Raw genomic sequence first — 16843 nt, 5'->3', positions numbered from 1 at the left:
GCAGGTTAGAGTTCTAGTGTCCTTGGAGCAACTTTGTGATTCTTCCTTTCTGTCACAGCTTTGGAGGCATGCAGTCCTTTCATATCAACTTCCTACAACCTGTCTCATAGACCAATACATTTAATAGGCACTTTTAGTAGCTTCCTAATTACATTACACCTTTCAAGGATAAATTCAACTAATTGATCAATACTCTTTCAGTAACCGTAAGTGGTGATATTTTGATAATATTGTGCACTCCCTGAAATATCGCTTAGCTCATATATGAAGGAGAGGGTGCCACCAGGATATCTAGGGACATGGAGGTGGAAAATGTGCAGCCATTGGTTGGTTTTATGAATTTAGAGTCATTATCACCTTTAACCTATGAAAGTGGTTTTAAATAAATTTATGTTTTATTATTTTCTGAAGAGATTAACTTTGGACTTTTGTTTTATATGATCCAGGAAAGTGGTTTTGTTTTGAAGGAAGTGAGACATTAAAACACATAAGATTATCTTCTAAGATGCTTTCAATGTTCCTTGTTTGACCTCATGATTTTTATACATGTGCATTGACTTTTAAAAAATCATCAAGCTGTATACCTAAGAATACTTTGCTATATGCTTCAGGGTTTTTTATGTTTTTAAAATTATATTTTTATACAATTTTCATGTATTTCAGATTACAGACTTAGGAACATAATGATACTTCCCATCCTATCCTCTCTCCCCAACCATGCTGCAACCCTTCTTCCTCCTCCCTCTTCTATCCCCACTCTTATTTTACAGAGATATATTTTCAGTTTACTTAATGATCATAATGTTGTTAACCCTACACTAATAAAGAGATCAACAAATAGTATGAAGAAAAAAGACCTTTTTCTCAACAGAAGAGACAAAGGTTGTAAACAATCATAGAATCTCAAAATGTCTACTTTACTCCAATACATTACATTTCAGGTACTCTATATTAGTTACCCCAGATCAGGGAAAACATGTGATATCTGTCTTTTTGTGACTGGTTTATTTCACTAGGTAAAATGGTTTCCAGTTGCATCCATTTTGTTGCAAAAGACAGGATTCCATGTGTTGTTTTTTTTTTAAGCTAAATAGTACTCATAGTGTATATATACCATAATTTCTTTATCCAGTCAACAGTTGATGGATATCTGTGTTGATTCTTTATCTTAGCTATTGTGATTGAGCTACAATGAACATGGGGATACAGATAACTCATTTGCTGATTTCTTTTGATTTGTGTAAATTTCCAAGTGTCTGTTGGCCATTTGAATTTTCTCTTTTGAAAAATGCCTGTTAATATCCTTTGCCCATTTCTTAACTGGATTGTTTGTTTTGTTGATGTTGAAGTTCATGAGCTCTTTATAGATTCTGGATATTAACCCTTTTTCAGTTGTGTAGTGTGCAAATATTTTCTCTCATTCTGTTGGTTGCCTCTTCAGTTTGCTGAGTGTTCCTTTTGTAGTGCAGAATCTTCTTAGCTTGATGCAATCCCACTTGTCTATTTTTGTTTTGATTAGCTGTGCTTCTGGGATCTTTTCAAAGAACTCTTTGCCTATGCCAATGTCTTGCAGAGTTTCCCCAATGTTCTCTAGTAATTTGATGGTATCGGGTAGTAGATTTAGGTCTTTGTTCCATTTTGAGTGGGTTTTTATGTAAGGGGTAAGATAGGGGTCTACTTTCATACTTCTGCATGCGGAGATCCAGTTTTCCCAGCACCACTGTTGAAGAAACTGTCCTTGTTCCAGGGATTGATTTTAGCTCCTTTGTCAAAATAAGTTGGTTTTAGATGTATCAATTGATTTCTGGAGTTTCTGTTCTGTTCCATTAGTCTATCCATCTGTTTTTGTACCAGTACCAGGCTGTTTTGATTATTACCGCCCTGTAGTATGTCTTGAAATCTGGCATTGTGATGCCACCTGCTTTGTTTTTGTTGTATAAGATTGCTTTAGCTATTCAGTGTCTCTTGTATTTCCAAATGGATATTAACATTATTTTACTAGATTTGAGAAGAATGACAGTAGTATTTTGATTGAAATCACATTGAATTTGCAAATTGCCTTCCCTAGTATGGACATTGCTTCAGTTTTTTGAAAAATTTAAAAAGAGGGACCTCTGAGGGGAAAGTAAGCCTGAACTTACAATCTCTGAAACTCTAAACAATGGGAGCTCATCTCTCAATTTCTCTTTGCTTCTCAAATGAATAAAAATTAAAAAAATTAAAATATAAGCAAAAGTAAATATTTTTTACTTCTCCATTAATTTGTACTAAGAATACAAAAGATGGAAGAAACACTAATATATAACTTTATTTGTCTCTGATTATTATCATAAGGTGGAAACATAATTGAATTGGCTAATACTGAAGGGAAAAACTCCCTGGGGGTGGGTTTGGGCATTCCATATAAAATGAACAAATGAATCTGTAAATGTATTAAGTAAATCAGTATATTAAATAAAATAGTAAACAGGACAGTATTTAAAATCATGAATTCTCATATTAGAGCTAAAGACTTTGGTGTTTCAAAGTAGTCATAACATAAAGAGAATAATCTTAGTATATTTACATTCAGCATATTATTTATTGTCTACTATGTGTCAGATTTTATTCTAGGTGATAAGCACAGTGTAGTCAGTGATCAAAGCAAAAACCTTTTCTGTTATGTAGTTCACAGCTGAATGGCATGAGACATTAAGCAGATACACCATCTGTGTTGATAGGTGAATGAATGAAGGGGGGATGGGTAGAATATAATAGAATAGAATGTCTGGAAAGATCTCTTGGCTAAGTTGTTATATGAGCATCCACCTGAAGACATGAAGGAGTGAGCCATGGGAGTGTCTATAGGAAGATGGTCCACACAGAGCAATAATTAGACCTTCAGGCAAAAAAAATCTGGAATAAAATATATTATTTAGTATATATACTAAATGGATAATAAAACAAGTTCCATTCAAAATCGGTGATAGAATAATTATGAACAACGAAAAGGTTAATGAAAAGGTATTTTGAAAGGGCATTTTTTTTAAAGATTTATTTTATTTAATTGAAAGACAGATTTACAGGGAAAGGTAGAGCCAGAGAGAGAGCAAGCGAGCGAGCGAAAGAGAGGTCTTCCATTCTATTGCTTCACTCCCCAAATGACCGCAACAGCCAGAGCTGAGCTGATCCGAAGCCAGGAGCCTCCTCCAGGTCTCCCATGTGGGCACAGGAGCCCAAGAACTTGGACCAGCTTCCACTGCTTTCCCAGGCCACAGCAGAGAGCTGAATCTGAAGAGGAGCAGCCAGGACTCGAACCGGCACCCATATGGGATGCTGATGCTGTAGGCTGGGGTTTTAACTTACTGCGCCACAGTGCTGGCCCTGAAAGGGCATTATTTTTGCTAAGAAAGTAATAAAAGTAATAATAATGAAAATATAATCTTACTGTATAATAGAAATACTACTAAAATCTCAAAAATTGATGGAAATATATTTTTATTTAAAGTCTATAATTTGCCTTTGTCAGATTACAACATATTTAACAGTTAACAGGACTGAGATTACTAATAACATGAACTGTGGCATTAATAGTGATCTTCTTTCTCTTGTCACCACAAAGCATAGTATAAAATGCTATAAAATATGTGTACATTATCAATAAATAATACATAAAATTGGACTTGCAAGAAATGCAACAGCTTAACAATTTTAGTTAAATTAACCTAATTCATATCTGAGCTGTCAACTAGGCATTAGACAATTTGAAGTATGTTAGGAATGCTCTCTCCTATCCCTGTGGAATGGCCTAATATCAGTAGATGTATGTGTTGCCTTCCATAAGCAGGGAAAAAAACCTTTCATCTTTAGTCCATTGAGTTACTCACTGATACAGTCACCTTACAATTCCAATTCATCTTTAAAAGCTAAGTGTATTATTAACTTTCTGGTATAAAACAGATGGCATATACAAAAGCTTAAAGAGAGCATAATCAGAGAAATATACACAGATGTGGGCAGGATAAAAGGAACTACCAATAATTAGTGAATCACTCGACAATTAGTACAAGTCAATAACCTTTACTACCGCTGAAACTCAAGAGACAAGGAGACAAAGCTGTTAACCTGATGAAAGCTCTCACCTTGGAAGAGGACCACTGGCTGGCAATTGCATGGACAACATACAATTGAAGGGATTCTCAAATAGTGACTTAGTGGAAGAGTTAGGAGAAGATGGATACTTTAGCCTCTCTCTTCAACCATCTACTATTCTCTTGTGTTGCTCATTGATTGAATCCGAACAGAAGCCAGATGTTAAGATCACAGGTAATGAATGGTGTCATCTCATTCATGAAGGGTAGAAAAGCTGGCAGAATTACAGGTGTCTCAACTTTTTTTTTTTTGAGACAAATGGGGACTTGATCTGTATACTTCAGTATATTGAAAAATCTAATGTAGTAGGGCCCTACCTTGGTTAGTATACCAGGAAGTCATTCACTGTTGAGGCTCTACCACTTTCTCCATCTGCTGATAGAACAGAGAGGTGCTTTCTGGTTAATTTGGGGACAAGGTGTTATCATATTTCTTCCTGTGCTTTTGAATAAAACAGGAAACAGAAAACAGGATGAGTCATTTCTGATTTTTGCTCTTCTATACACACTTACTAAAGGCCTAGGAGACTAGAAATATATTATATAAAGTTCATTCCACAATGTAAAAGTTAAAAATGGCTAATATGTTATGATGCAGTGAAAATATCATTAAACACACAAAAGTACTTTAAAATGCATATTCTTTGATGGTAATATAACACTAGAAATTAATAACATATTTAAAAATCAATTAAGTTAATTTAAAATGTGTTGAATAAGAAATCAAGAATAAGCACTACATTTGTCTAGGAAAAAACATTCCATATGAAAACCCATGAGAAATGGCCTAGGCTCTACCCAGAGGTTCAGTTTTTGTCTTTGCTTTTATCTTCATTCAAAAAAAAAAAGATAGAATAAATTTAATCAAGCTTCAACTTAAAATGCTATAAAAGGAAAGATGCTCTAAGAAAAGTAAAAACTAAAGATAAATGAAGAAATTAGAAAGAAGTAAAATTAGACAGATTTAAGAGTCAGTCCTTTGTAATAAAATAAAATGGACTAATCTCTTATAAATGTGACCCAGAATAATAGGGGAGACATGACTGCAATTTTAAAATAGAAAGGAAATATTAGAAATAAGTATGAGATACAGAAACAAAAATGGGGGCCAACATTGAGGCACAGCAGGTTAAGCTGCCACCCATGACTCTGGCATCCCATATGGACATTGGTTCGGTTACTGGCTGCTCCATTTCCAACCCAGCTCCCTGCTAATGCACCTGCAGAAAGGAGCAGAATATGGCCAAAGTGCTTTGTCCCCTGCCACCTATGTGGAAGACCCTGATGGCATTCCAAGCTCCTGGGTTTGGCCTGGCCCAACCCTGATTTTTGCAGCCGTCTGGGGAGTGAACCAGCAGACAGAAAATGGATCTCTCTTTTTGTCTCTCTCTCTCCCTTCATCTCACCATCTATCTCTCTCTGTCTTTCCCTATCTCTCTGTAACTGTTTCAAATAAATAAATATTTTTTTAAAAATAAAAAAATGAATTCTACACAGAAATATATATATATGCTGATTATTTAAAAAAGCAATAGAATTGGATACTAGTGGTATATCTAACAGAAAATAAAAAGAACCCCACATTTCTACAAACCTATCTACATAACTTTTTTTTTTTTTTTTATTTTTTTTTGACAGGCAGAGTGGACAGTGAGAGAGAGAGAGACAGAGAGAAAGGTCTTCCTTTGCCGTTGGTTCACCCTCCAATGGCCGCCGCGGTCGGCGCGCTGCGGCCGGCGCACCGCGCCGATCCGATGGCAGGAGCCAGGAGCCAGGTGCTTTTCCTGGTCTCCCATGGGGTGCAGGGCCCAAGCACTTGGGCCATCCTCCACTGCACTCCCTGGCCACAGCAGAGGGCTGGCTTGGAAGAGGGACAACCGGGACAGAATCCGGCGCCCCGACCGGGACTAGAACCTGGTGTGCCGGCGCCGCTAGGCGGAGGATTAGCCTAGTGAGCCGCGGCGCCGGCCTACATAACTTTTTATTTTTAAATACTATTTATTTATTTGAAAGTCAGAGTTAAAGAGAAGGAGAGGAAGAGCAGAGAGAAGAGAACAAGCTTCTATCCATTGGTTTGCTCCTCAAACAGCTGCAACATCCAGGCTGGGCCTAGCTGAAGCCAGGAGCCAGGAGCTTCTTCCAGGTCTCCCACATGGATGCAGAGGCCCAAGGACTTGGGCCATCTTCTACTGCTTTCCCAGACACATTAGCAGGGAGCTGGATGGGAAGTGGAGCAGCCCCAACACAAACTAACACCCATATAGGAAGTCAATGCTGCAGGTGGTGGTTTTACCTGCTATACTACAGTGTGGGACCCTAAACCTGGTTTTTAAAATCACTCAAAAATCAGTCTATTCTTAAGAATCGAAGGAATATTAGAAGCTTCTTAGAATACTTTATATATATATATATGAATACTTTAGATAATTTCTAGATCTTTGTAAACCAAGTTCATTTTTTCTTCTTCCTTCTTCTTAGCATTTCCTCCACTTTAGCCAATTGCCCCACCATATGGAACATTCTCAAGTTGTAAATTAGCTCCTCAATTTAGTCTTTTTTCTTCAATTTCCTTTCCTTTCCCTGTCCTAACTTCTAGCTTGCTATCCTTACTTGAATGCCATCCACAGCTTAGCTCTGTAAAGTGTGGATACCACATTTATGGTCTGATTTGCATTCTCTCTGGTGGTTGTTTTAGCATGCAGTTATCACTGCCATCAATATTTTATTTTGGAAAACCACTTATTGAGAAGAAACTACTCATAACTGCAGTGATACCTCTATTGCAATATGTGCTAAGAGCAAAGCTCATTTGTAATAAAGTTGGCCCTGGTTTTGAAAAGGAAACACAGAAAGTACAAAATCTTATGAAATGGGATGCCTTTAACACAAGTTGTTATGCTTGTCCCCACATCAGTACTATGTAAAAAATATATTTACAGCTTCTACTTATTTGTAACTTGTTCAAGGTAGATGGAGCAAATCACAGATAAAATGGAAATACCTCTTATACAGCCATTCTATAATATTTTAACCCATTTGTATTCTTCTTAGTGATCAATTCCCTTAATCCGGGAGTCTGAATCCAGGTCTAGAGTTATTTAACTGCTGTTGCCTCCAGTGAAAGGAAATGCTTAATGAGTAATTCTAAATTATTCATAAATATATTGTTATTTAGGCATTACTAAGTTCTGGTCAATGAGGTTTTCTATCAGATATTTGGATTTTTAATCATTGTAAATTAGGTTGAATAATTAGCTGTTTGTCACTGCTAAAGGAAGTTAACAATGACAAATCTGATAGGGATATATAACTCAAATGCTTTCAAGATGGTCTTCTGGATGCATTCTGACCCATCTTCCTTATCTGACAGAGCAGCTTTCTAATTTGTGTCTTCTTTCCTCCCAAGATGTTCACCCTTCTATTTTACTTATTCCAATGATTCTTAGGAAACTGTCAAATTTAAATACATCCTAGGTGTATAACCAAGGCTTTACAAATTTCACATGAATTAATGTTAGCTGACACAACTGTAGATCTCATAATTATGTTCAGTATACAACTCTGATCAACTGTCTATCACAAAGTGGTCAATTTTTACCCAGTAACTTAACAAAGCAAATGAGATTGCTGCTATACATTATTAAACCACAGATCCGGAGTGAGTACATTAAAAGCCTAGGGTGAAAAATCAGATGTCAGCAATGTTTAAAATATTCACGTCGGGGCTGGTGCTGTGGTGTAGCGAGTAAAGCTGCTGCCTGCAGTGCAGGCATCCCATATGGATGCCAGTTTGAGTCTCAGCTGCTTCTCTTCTGATCCAGCTCTCTGCTATGACCTGGGAAAGCAGTAGAAGATGGCCCAAGTCCTTGGGCTCCTGAACCCATGTGGGAGACCCAGAAGAAACGCCTGGCTCCTGGCTTCAGATAGACTCAGCTCTAACCATTGGGGCCATTTAGGGAGTGAACCAGCTGATGGAAAAATCTTTCTCTCTCTCTCTCTCTCTCTCTCTCTCTCTCTCTCTCTATCTCTCCATCTCTTCATCTCTCTCCCTCTCTAATTCTGCCTTTCAAATAAATAAATAAATCTTTAAAAAATATTCACTTAATAACATTGTTGAAAATCATCACTGAATTAGATTGAATGATTGTCAAATGTCTGGAAAATGTTGCTGGCATATGGTCTTAGATAAAGAAGATTCTAAAGTGTTCGTAAAACTAGTATTTTATGTGTTCTTTAAATATTCAGAAGTTTTAATAGCTACATAATAAATATTTTGTAATATTTCAGCACATAGTATCTTTGGCTGAATATAAATTGCTTTCATTTATTACTCATAAAATCCAGTGTTCAGAGAATTTCGAAATGTTTAAGTTAATTTATATTAGACAGGTATTATTTTTTATACTGAAACTCCAGTCGACACAAAGGCCTGTAAAATACCTTCACCTTATATGAATTCATTCACAAGGATCCAGAAGAAATAGATTCTGATATCTTTGTAACTCACCAACAAGAGGGTGTTTGCCAAATGTTTCCACAGTTTGGATCCACTTCAGCATGTATGAAATGTGCTAATAATAATTGTACTTCTTTCAAAATATTGTATTTGTAAAATATAAAAAATATACAGAAACATATGGTGTCATCTTTAAATTTATATTCAGATGTAAGTGGTATTATTATTCTGAAATTGAAGCAGGTTTTCATTTAATTTCATAAGGTAGGTTGTTTATCCCTCCTACTCTTCCCAACAGTATATCTCTTGCATCAAGGGAGAATATAGTATTTTTTCTTGCATATTCAACTTAAAATTGAAAAAGTTCCCAAACAGAAGCTGAGGGAATTCATTTTCACCAGACCTGTCATACAAGAAATGCTAAGGGGAGCTTTTCAAACTAAAAGAAAATACATTAATCTGTAACATGAAAATACCTAAAGATATAAAATCCAATGGAAACAATAAGCATCTAGACAAATTTTTAAAACTCTGTTTATCTAATTGTTGTGAATAAGCCATCTGTATCCTAAATAGGAAGATTAGGAGATAAAAATAATAATTATAATAACATTAAATGGTAGGCAATATGAAAAGATATGAATTGTGACTGTGACTTTTAACACTGAAAATGTGGTGAAAAGCATTTAGCCTAGCAGTTAAAATTCTACTTAAGACACCCCCATCTCATTATAGTTTTGATGCCCAGATCTGGCTCTTGACTTCAGCTTCCTGCTAATATATTCCAAATTGCATCAGCACCCTTAATAGGTCTTATTACTTATTATATAAGTATCTTATCAGAATTCTTTCAATTACCCTCAGTTAGGAATCGTTTAGTTCTGCTTGTAAACTTCCACTTTGATTCTTGCTCTTTCCTGGAATCCCAAATGTTCCTGCTATTATTTATGTGCACCTAGATTCTGCCTCTCTGACTGTTGGAGAATGTGTTGCATTGGAAAGAGAATATCTGACCAGCTTTTCCTCTTGAATGCTCTTAAAAATATCTTCCTCTGGAGTGGGCATATAGCCTAGTAATTTAGATGCCTGTATCCCATATCAGAGTGCCTGGGTTCATTTCCAAGCTCTGGCTCCTGCCTCCTGCCTCCTGCTAATTCGGACTATGGGAAGCAGCAGTGATGGCTCAAGTCATTGGGTTCCTGCCACCCACAAGGGAGTCCTGAATTGAGTTCTCCCTTCTTGGCTTTGGCCCAGTGCAGCCTCAGTTCCTGCAGTCATTTGGGGATTGAACCAGCAAATGAGAGCTCAATAGGAGATCTTTCTGACTGTTTCTCTCTGCCTCTCAAATATATCAGTAAAATAAACTGTGTGTGAGTGGATGAAGTTGAAGAAAAATGATTTTGTTTCTCTTTTCTCTGATGAAAGCTAAGTTGATATTAGTTTCAAATAACTTATTATAACTCTAAGATGTTTTTAGGATGCCCCATGGTAACCACAAAATGATACTTAAATAGATATGCTAAAATTGAAAAGCAAGTAATCAAAACATACTGCTAGATAAAATTAACTTAACCAAAAAGGCAGATAGTAATAATAAGAGGAAACAAAGGGCATAACAAACAACTGAAATAAACAGCAAAATTACATTAGTAAGCCCCTACCTATCAATAAATTCCTTGTATCTAAATGGATTAAATTCACCAACTAAGAGGCATGGAGTTTCATAACAGATTAAAAAAAAGGCCCAACTATGTACTGCCTACAACTATACACTGCATAATTTCTGTGGCATATTAGGATGAATAAAGCTGACAGTAATGCATTGTATATTTCAAAATAACAGAAATATGAAACAACACTTTATATCTTATACAAAAATCAACTCACAGTATATGAGGGATTTAAATCTAAGGCCTGAAACCATCAAATCACTAGAGGAAAACATAGGGGAAACACTACAAGAAATTGGTATAGGCAAAAACTTCTTGGATAACACTCCAGAAATACATGCAAAAAAAGGCAAAAATAGACAATTGGATTACATCAAGCTAAGAAGCTTCTACACTGCAAAGGAAGGAAACATTCAACAAAGTCATGAGGCAACAGAGAGAAAGGGAGAAAATATTTGCAAACTATGTATCTGATACAGGATCAATATTCAGGGTATATAAGTAGCTGAAAAAACTCAACAACAGCAAAACAAAAAAATCCAGTTAAGAAATGAGCTAAGGATATAAACATCCCTTTTCAAAGGATGAAATGCAAATGGCAATAGACATGTGAGAAAATACTCAGGATCACTAGCCATCAAGGAAATGCAAATAAAAACCATGATGAAGTTTCACCACACTACAGTTAGAATGGCTATCATCCCCAAATCAAAAATACCAAATGCTGGTGAGGATGTGGGGGAAAAAGGTACCCTAATCCATGTTAGTAGGAATTTAACTAATATAACCTTTATAGAAACAGTATGGAAATCCCTCAGAAAGCTGAAAACAAAACTAACATATGACCCAGCCATCCCACTCCTTGAATTTTACCCAAACGAAATGAATTCAGCATATGAAAGAGTTATCTGTACCCTTGTGTTTATAGCGGTTCAACTTACAATAGCTAAGATACAGAATTAACCCAGATGTCCATCATTTGATGACTAGATAAAGAAATTGTGATATATATGCATGATGGAATACTTCTATTCAGCCATGAAAAAGAATGAAGTAGTCTCTTTCAAAACAAAATGGATGCAATTGGAGATCATTAAGCTTAGTGAAATAAGCCAGTCTGAAAAAGACAAATATATGCTTTTCCTGATTTGTGGTAACTAATATACAGAGTATAAAAAATGTAATATAGTTTATCAAAACTGGCATTTTTAGATTTGATTATTATTTATAGCTTTGTTTATATTCTTGAGAAACAGTGGTTTTTCTACTTACTACTTGTTGAATTTAGTAGAAGGTTAAGCTTGTGATTTTGAAAATTGAAAGTATGCCATTGTAGAAATTACAAAAAAAGAAAGGAAGGAGGGAGAAGGGTGAGAGTAGGAGGGAGGCAGAGTAGGATGGAAGAATCATTATGCTCTTAAAACAGTGTATATGACATATATGAAATTTGTACCCATTATATAAATAAAAATAATTTAAAGAATAAGAGGGGATTGAATATACTCAGTATAAACAAATGTTAAAAGTTTAAAGTGCTGGATATGCTAATTCCATGATTTGATCATTACCCAATGTATACCTGAATTAGAACATCACATTTTACCTCATAAATATGTACAGATACTATGTTTCAATTAAAAAATTTTCAAGTAAAAACAATTGCAGTAGCCATTTATCTACTGTGTGTGTACATGGATATCTGTTGTGATCATCATTACATGGGTACTGTTAGGAAAATGGCGCAGTCTTATCTATGGTGCTGTCTACACCCTGGCACCATCCTAGGCTCTAGCCCCCACTGCCATTGCTGGAAGCCAGGTGGCCACATGGCCCAACCACCAGTGTCAGCTCCACACCCACTCTAATGGGATTCGCTGCTCCTACTTCCCTGCCCACTCCTTGGCAAAGTTTTAAAAGGAACAGTTCCTGAACACATGTATCTCTTTCTCTCCATCTCCTGAACTCTGTCTCTTTCTCTTATGCTCTCCTTCTCCCTCTTATCCTTCTTTGCCCCTTCCCTCCAGTCTGTAGGGTTTCACCCAATAAGCTCTTTCCCTTATCCGATGTTTGGTGTGCTTTGTGGCGGCCTTACAGGTACAAATTGTAATTTAAAAGCTGTTCTTACTATAATGATATATGTTATAATGATATATATATAAATAATGCCAGTTATGAATCTTTTAAAATTGTTCTTCCTATTGCAAATTTTTTTCTAAAATTAGTATATGCAGCTGTAGCTTTGGAAGCTGTAGGTATATAGGATTGTAGTTTTTGTTAAAGTGGCATTCTATATGGCCAGATATAAGGCATATAATATTTATAAAATTCAAATTAAATATTATATTGAAAGTGTACTTTTTCAAAATTTATATTTTGAAGTTATTATTATCAGGGACAGTGTCCATTTTCTCCTAGGCTACCCTTTGCTTTATAATATTCTATAAAGGAAATTTTGCTGAATGTAATTATAGGAACTTCTTTGCTAAGAACGTTAGCTTGCATTTTAATTTCAACCAGACTACCTGTATTAAAACTTCTACTTTGACATGTTTAATTTCTTTCATCCCTTTAAATGCTTATATTTTCTTGCGATTATGAGATTTTCTTTTGTTTAACTGCCTCAAGGCTTTATTGCCAAAGAAGCACTATATAAATAAGTAAAAACATAACTCCATTAAAAAGAATTCCCTTTTGATGTATTATTATGATAATAAACACATCGAAGCTATAGAGCAAATTTAACATTTTTCACTAGTCTTCAAGCAATGCAGTAGAAAAATCCATTATTAAATTATCTCTGTCCTCACAACTCTATGAATGGCATATGGCAGGTGGTAAAAATATTTAATAAATACTTGAATATGTAAAACTTATTAAAAAGTAAAGACAGTGTCTTTGTAGTGAATAACCAGAATTAAATCTTACAATATATTCTAAATTAGAATGTGCATTTTAGAAGTACTTTTCAATAAAATTTGTATAGTTGAATGAAATAAATAATGATATTTGGAATATGGAGATGTGATAGGGTGTAAAGAAATAATGCCATTGGGGAGTCAGTCCCACAATGGCAAAGCAGCCTACCTTCCAGGTTGTAGATGTTGAACTATTCATCATATAATAATAAAAGATTCAACACATGCATCACTCTATGGATGAAAATAGGTATGATTTATTCCCTATGTCCTGAAATTTTAAATAGTGCAAATCTTAAATGTGACATAAAAGCACATGTTTCAAGGCAGTAAAACTACCTTGATTTCCTGCATTTTTGATCTGTTAAATGCAGGGTATTTGGAAGAATTATATAAATATTGAGGAGAGTCTCTTGAATTTAGAGAACTCTCCTTAGCCTGACTCCACCAGAGCTGCTGTCTTTAAAAAGGCACATAGCATGTTTACAAAGCAAATTCTGCTCATCTGTAAGAGTGGGAATTTGGCTGGCACTGCGGCTCACTAGGCTAATCCTCTGCCTTGCAGTGCCAGCACACCAGGTTCTAGTCCCGGTCGGGGCACCGGATTCTGTCCCGGTTGCCCCTCTTCCAGGCCAGCTCTCTGCTATGGCCTGGGAGTGCAGTGGAGGATGGCCCAAGTCAAGTCCTTGGGCCCTGCACCCCATGGGAGACCAGAAGAAGCACCTGGCTCCTGGCTTCGGATCAGCGCGGTGCGCCGGCCGCAGTGCGCCAGCCGCGGCGGCCATTGGAGGGTGAACCAACGGCAAAGGAAGACCTTTCTCTCTGTCTCTCTCTCACTGTCCACTCTGCCTGTCAAAAAAAAAAAAAAGTGGGAATTCTTAAGTTATAGTCAGTTGATAAGAAATGTACAAACATGAAAGAACTAAATAAATAGATCGTGGAAGTACATGCATGAGGTGTGTTGTGAGGGATATTTATATAATAAGAGTCCAATGTATTTGTTGTCCCAAATTATTAGTTATTGTTTCAGATTCTGGTTAAGGGAATGAACCCAAACTCTAACAAATGTATTTAATAGTCTAAAAATGTATTTGATGGTCTATTTCATAATCTTGCTGTTTTTCATGAAATTATATGACTGCATTTGTAGCATTTTTTGGTTATACTCAATATAAAGACTGATGAGTGAAAAGATGGCTTACCCTTATCTCTTTCCCTATTCTAATTCAGAAATGTTCAGGTTTTATACTTCCCAATTACGGAACAGAAGTGAGACCTTCTTACACTTTAACTCAGAAATGTTCTGTTCCTTTGAAACAAATGTGAGAAACTTCCTAGCCTTAGCAGAATTTCAATTGGCTAAATACTGTAGGATTCGTTCTCATTAGTGTCCATAGCTATGAAATTTCCTTGTCAATGGCTGTCTAAAAATTTAAGATACCAGTTATTGTAAAGATGATGGTTTCCCTGTTGAATGAGCTATATTACTTTATGCACTTTACAAATTAAAACTATAATTGCTTAAATGATTTACAAAACTAAATCTGGAAAAGTTTATCCAACTCCCTGTCTCTACCAAATACAAAATTTTGTGAAACATCCACTAGAGCTTTATTTCTTAGAACTTTGCCACACATATACACCCTCCATATACATGCATCAATCACACACCTATGTAAAACTGTAGTTCCTTCTGCTCTATCCTAAGAACTTTGATTTTCATTATTTAACATTTTTGTTAAAATTGTTTTTATTGGCCTGCGCTGCGGCTCACTTGGCTAATCCTCCTCCTGCGGCGCTAGCACCCTGGATTCTAGTCCTGGTTGGGGCGCCGGATTCTGTCCCGGTTGCCCCTCTTCCAGGCCAGCTCTCTGCTGTGGCCCGGGAGTGCAGTGGAGGATGGCCCAAGTGCTTGGGCCCTGCACCCGCATAGGAGACCAGGAGGAAGCACCTGGCTCCTGGCTTTGGATTGGCGCAGCGTGCGGGCTGTAGCGGCCATTTGGGGGGTGAACTAAGGGAAGGAAGACCTTTCTGTCTCTCTCTCTCACTGTATAACTCTGCCTATCAAAAAAAATTTTTAAAAAAAGTGTGTTTATGGCACATTCTCTTCATTCTGAAGTTTTCTGTACCATTTTCTATTTGATGATCCCTGTTCTGGTGTTCTTTCTGCAAAGCAAATGTAAGATAGTGTGAGCTTGTCCAAGTCACTCCTATCTCATAAAATCGTAATATTTCAGGTTTACTTTAATCTTATGGTTTTCTTAAGTATCCTTAAATCTTGAACATATCAATCTAATAAATATAAATCCTTTAACTATAACCAGTGAATCCTTAAATTTAGGGAAACCTAAATTTAATTTGCAGAAATATTATTGATAATGCTGGAAATTGCATCCATGCCTCAAACAAACTGGGAATAAACCAAAACAGAGTGAAATATCTTGCCTTTCTTAAATAAGCAAAGGGACAGAATTTCTCCTCATAGTCCAGGAATTAGCAAACGCATTTAGGAGGTAGGGCACCTGAAATTAACAGTGTTCTCTGAAATGCTTATATATTAATCTTAGGATTACTAAATATACATTTTGCACAAAATAGACATTTTTGTACACCTACTGGTGTGCAGTCAGAAAAGGAAACCGCACCCGACTTTGTCCCCACATTTGTAAAATGGCCAATACTAAACTACTGTATTATAAAAATTCATCTATTATGTTTTCAGTGTATATTTTTCATTTTTGCAGCCTTCTCAGCATTACTCAAGTGATGTTTTCCTCAGAGTTCACATTTAAACTTTCTACTGCAGTCACAATAAGGTTCTATTATGTCCAGGTAAATGGTAGGAATTTTTGAGCCTCCAAAATTACATTTGAATAAAGCAACTTCCAAGACAATGGTACAAAAACTCTGAGACAGATCTAATGTTTCTTTGTGTGTGAAGGCTTAGCCCTATAGAGAACTACAAAAAACAAATGTCATGTGTAGGTAAACCTATTTCTGCACTAGTTCAATGCACAGTATTAAATTTTGACACACTATCACTTTTCACACCTATTTATTTAGTATCAGATGCTTACGCTCTACAAAACAGGAAACCAGAACTCAAGGGAGCCTTAGTGACCTAATTAGTTAATTTTCTCAGTAACATTTATTACAACACTGACAAACATGCATATACACAGAAGGTTCATATACCAGCATATAGAATATCAATGTTTTTATTTGATTACTAGACAAAAACACAATTATTCATTTAGCATAGATTAATAGGTTGTAAAATTTGTTTTCTATTTTCACATTATTTTAGCAATTGGATTGAAGAGAATGCTTGAAAGATAACATTTCAGAACATGTATAAGAGAAAATATGTGAAATAAAAGAGAGAAGCCTTTGAACAGTATGGTGATGATTATTTAAGAGCAGCTACTCATGAAATACAGAAAACAATGTCACAAATATTTATATGGTAAGAAATATGGCAATATAACAACAAGAAATATATGAATATTCAGAGTCAAAGTGGGCTTGACTGTCAGTCTGAGGCATACAATAGTAATGTAAAGGCCATGAGCAATAAATATCTCTCAGGAATGACAAAAATACCCCTTCCTCTAGAGTCTTCATGATTATTAATTACTGTTCTTTCTTGTAGCCCTTGGTGGTTTGAAGAAG

The 16843-nt window shown here is 35.9% G+C and overlaps 1 protein-coding gene across 15 annotated transcripts in view; it reads left to right on the top strand.

Annotated features, from left to right (window-relative positions):
- DMD (dystrophin) overlaps positions 1-16843 on the top strand; it is a 2249390-nt gene that overhangs the window by 501280 nt on the left and 1731267 nt on the right. The window lies entirely within an intron of this gene.

The sequence above is a fragment of the Oryctolagus cuniculus genome, chromosome X, assembly GCF_051225735.1.
Source record: "Oryctolagus cuniculus isolate XC-2025 breed Fujian yellow rabbit chromosome X, ASM5122573v1, whole genome shotgun sequence".
NCBI lineage: Eukaryota > Metazoa > Chordata > Mammalia > Lagomorpha > Leporidae > Oryctolagus > Oryctolagus cuniculus.
Note: the sequence above shows the minus strand (reverse complement) of the source record. Positions and strands in the feature narration are given on the sequence as shown.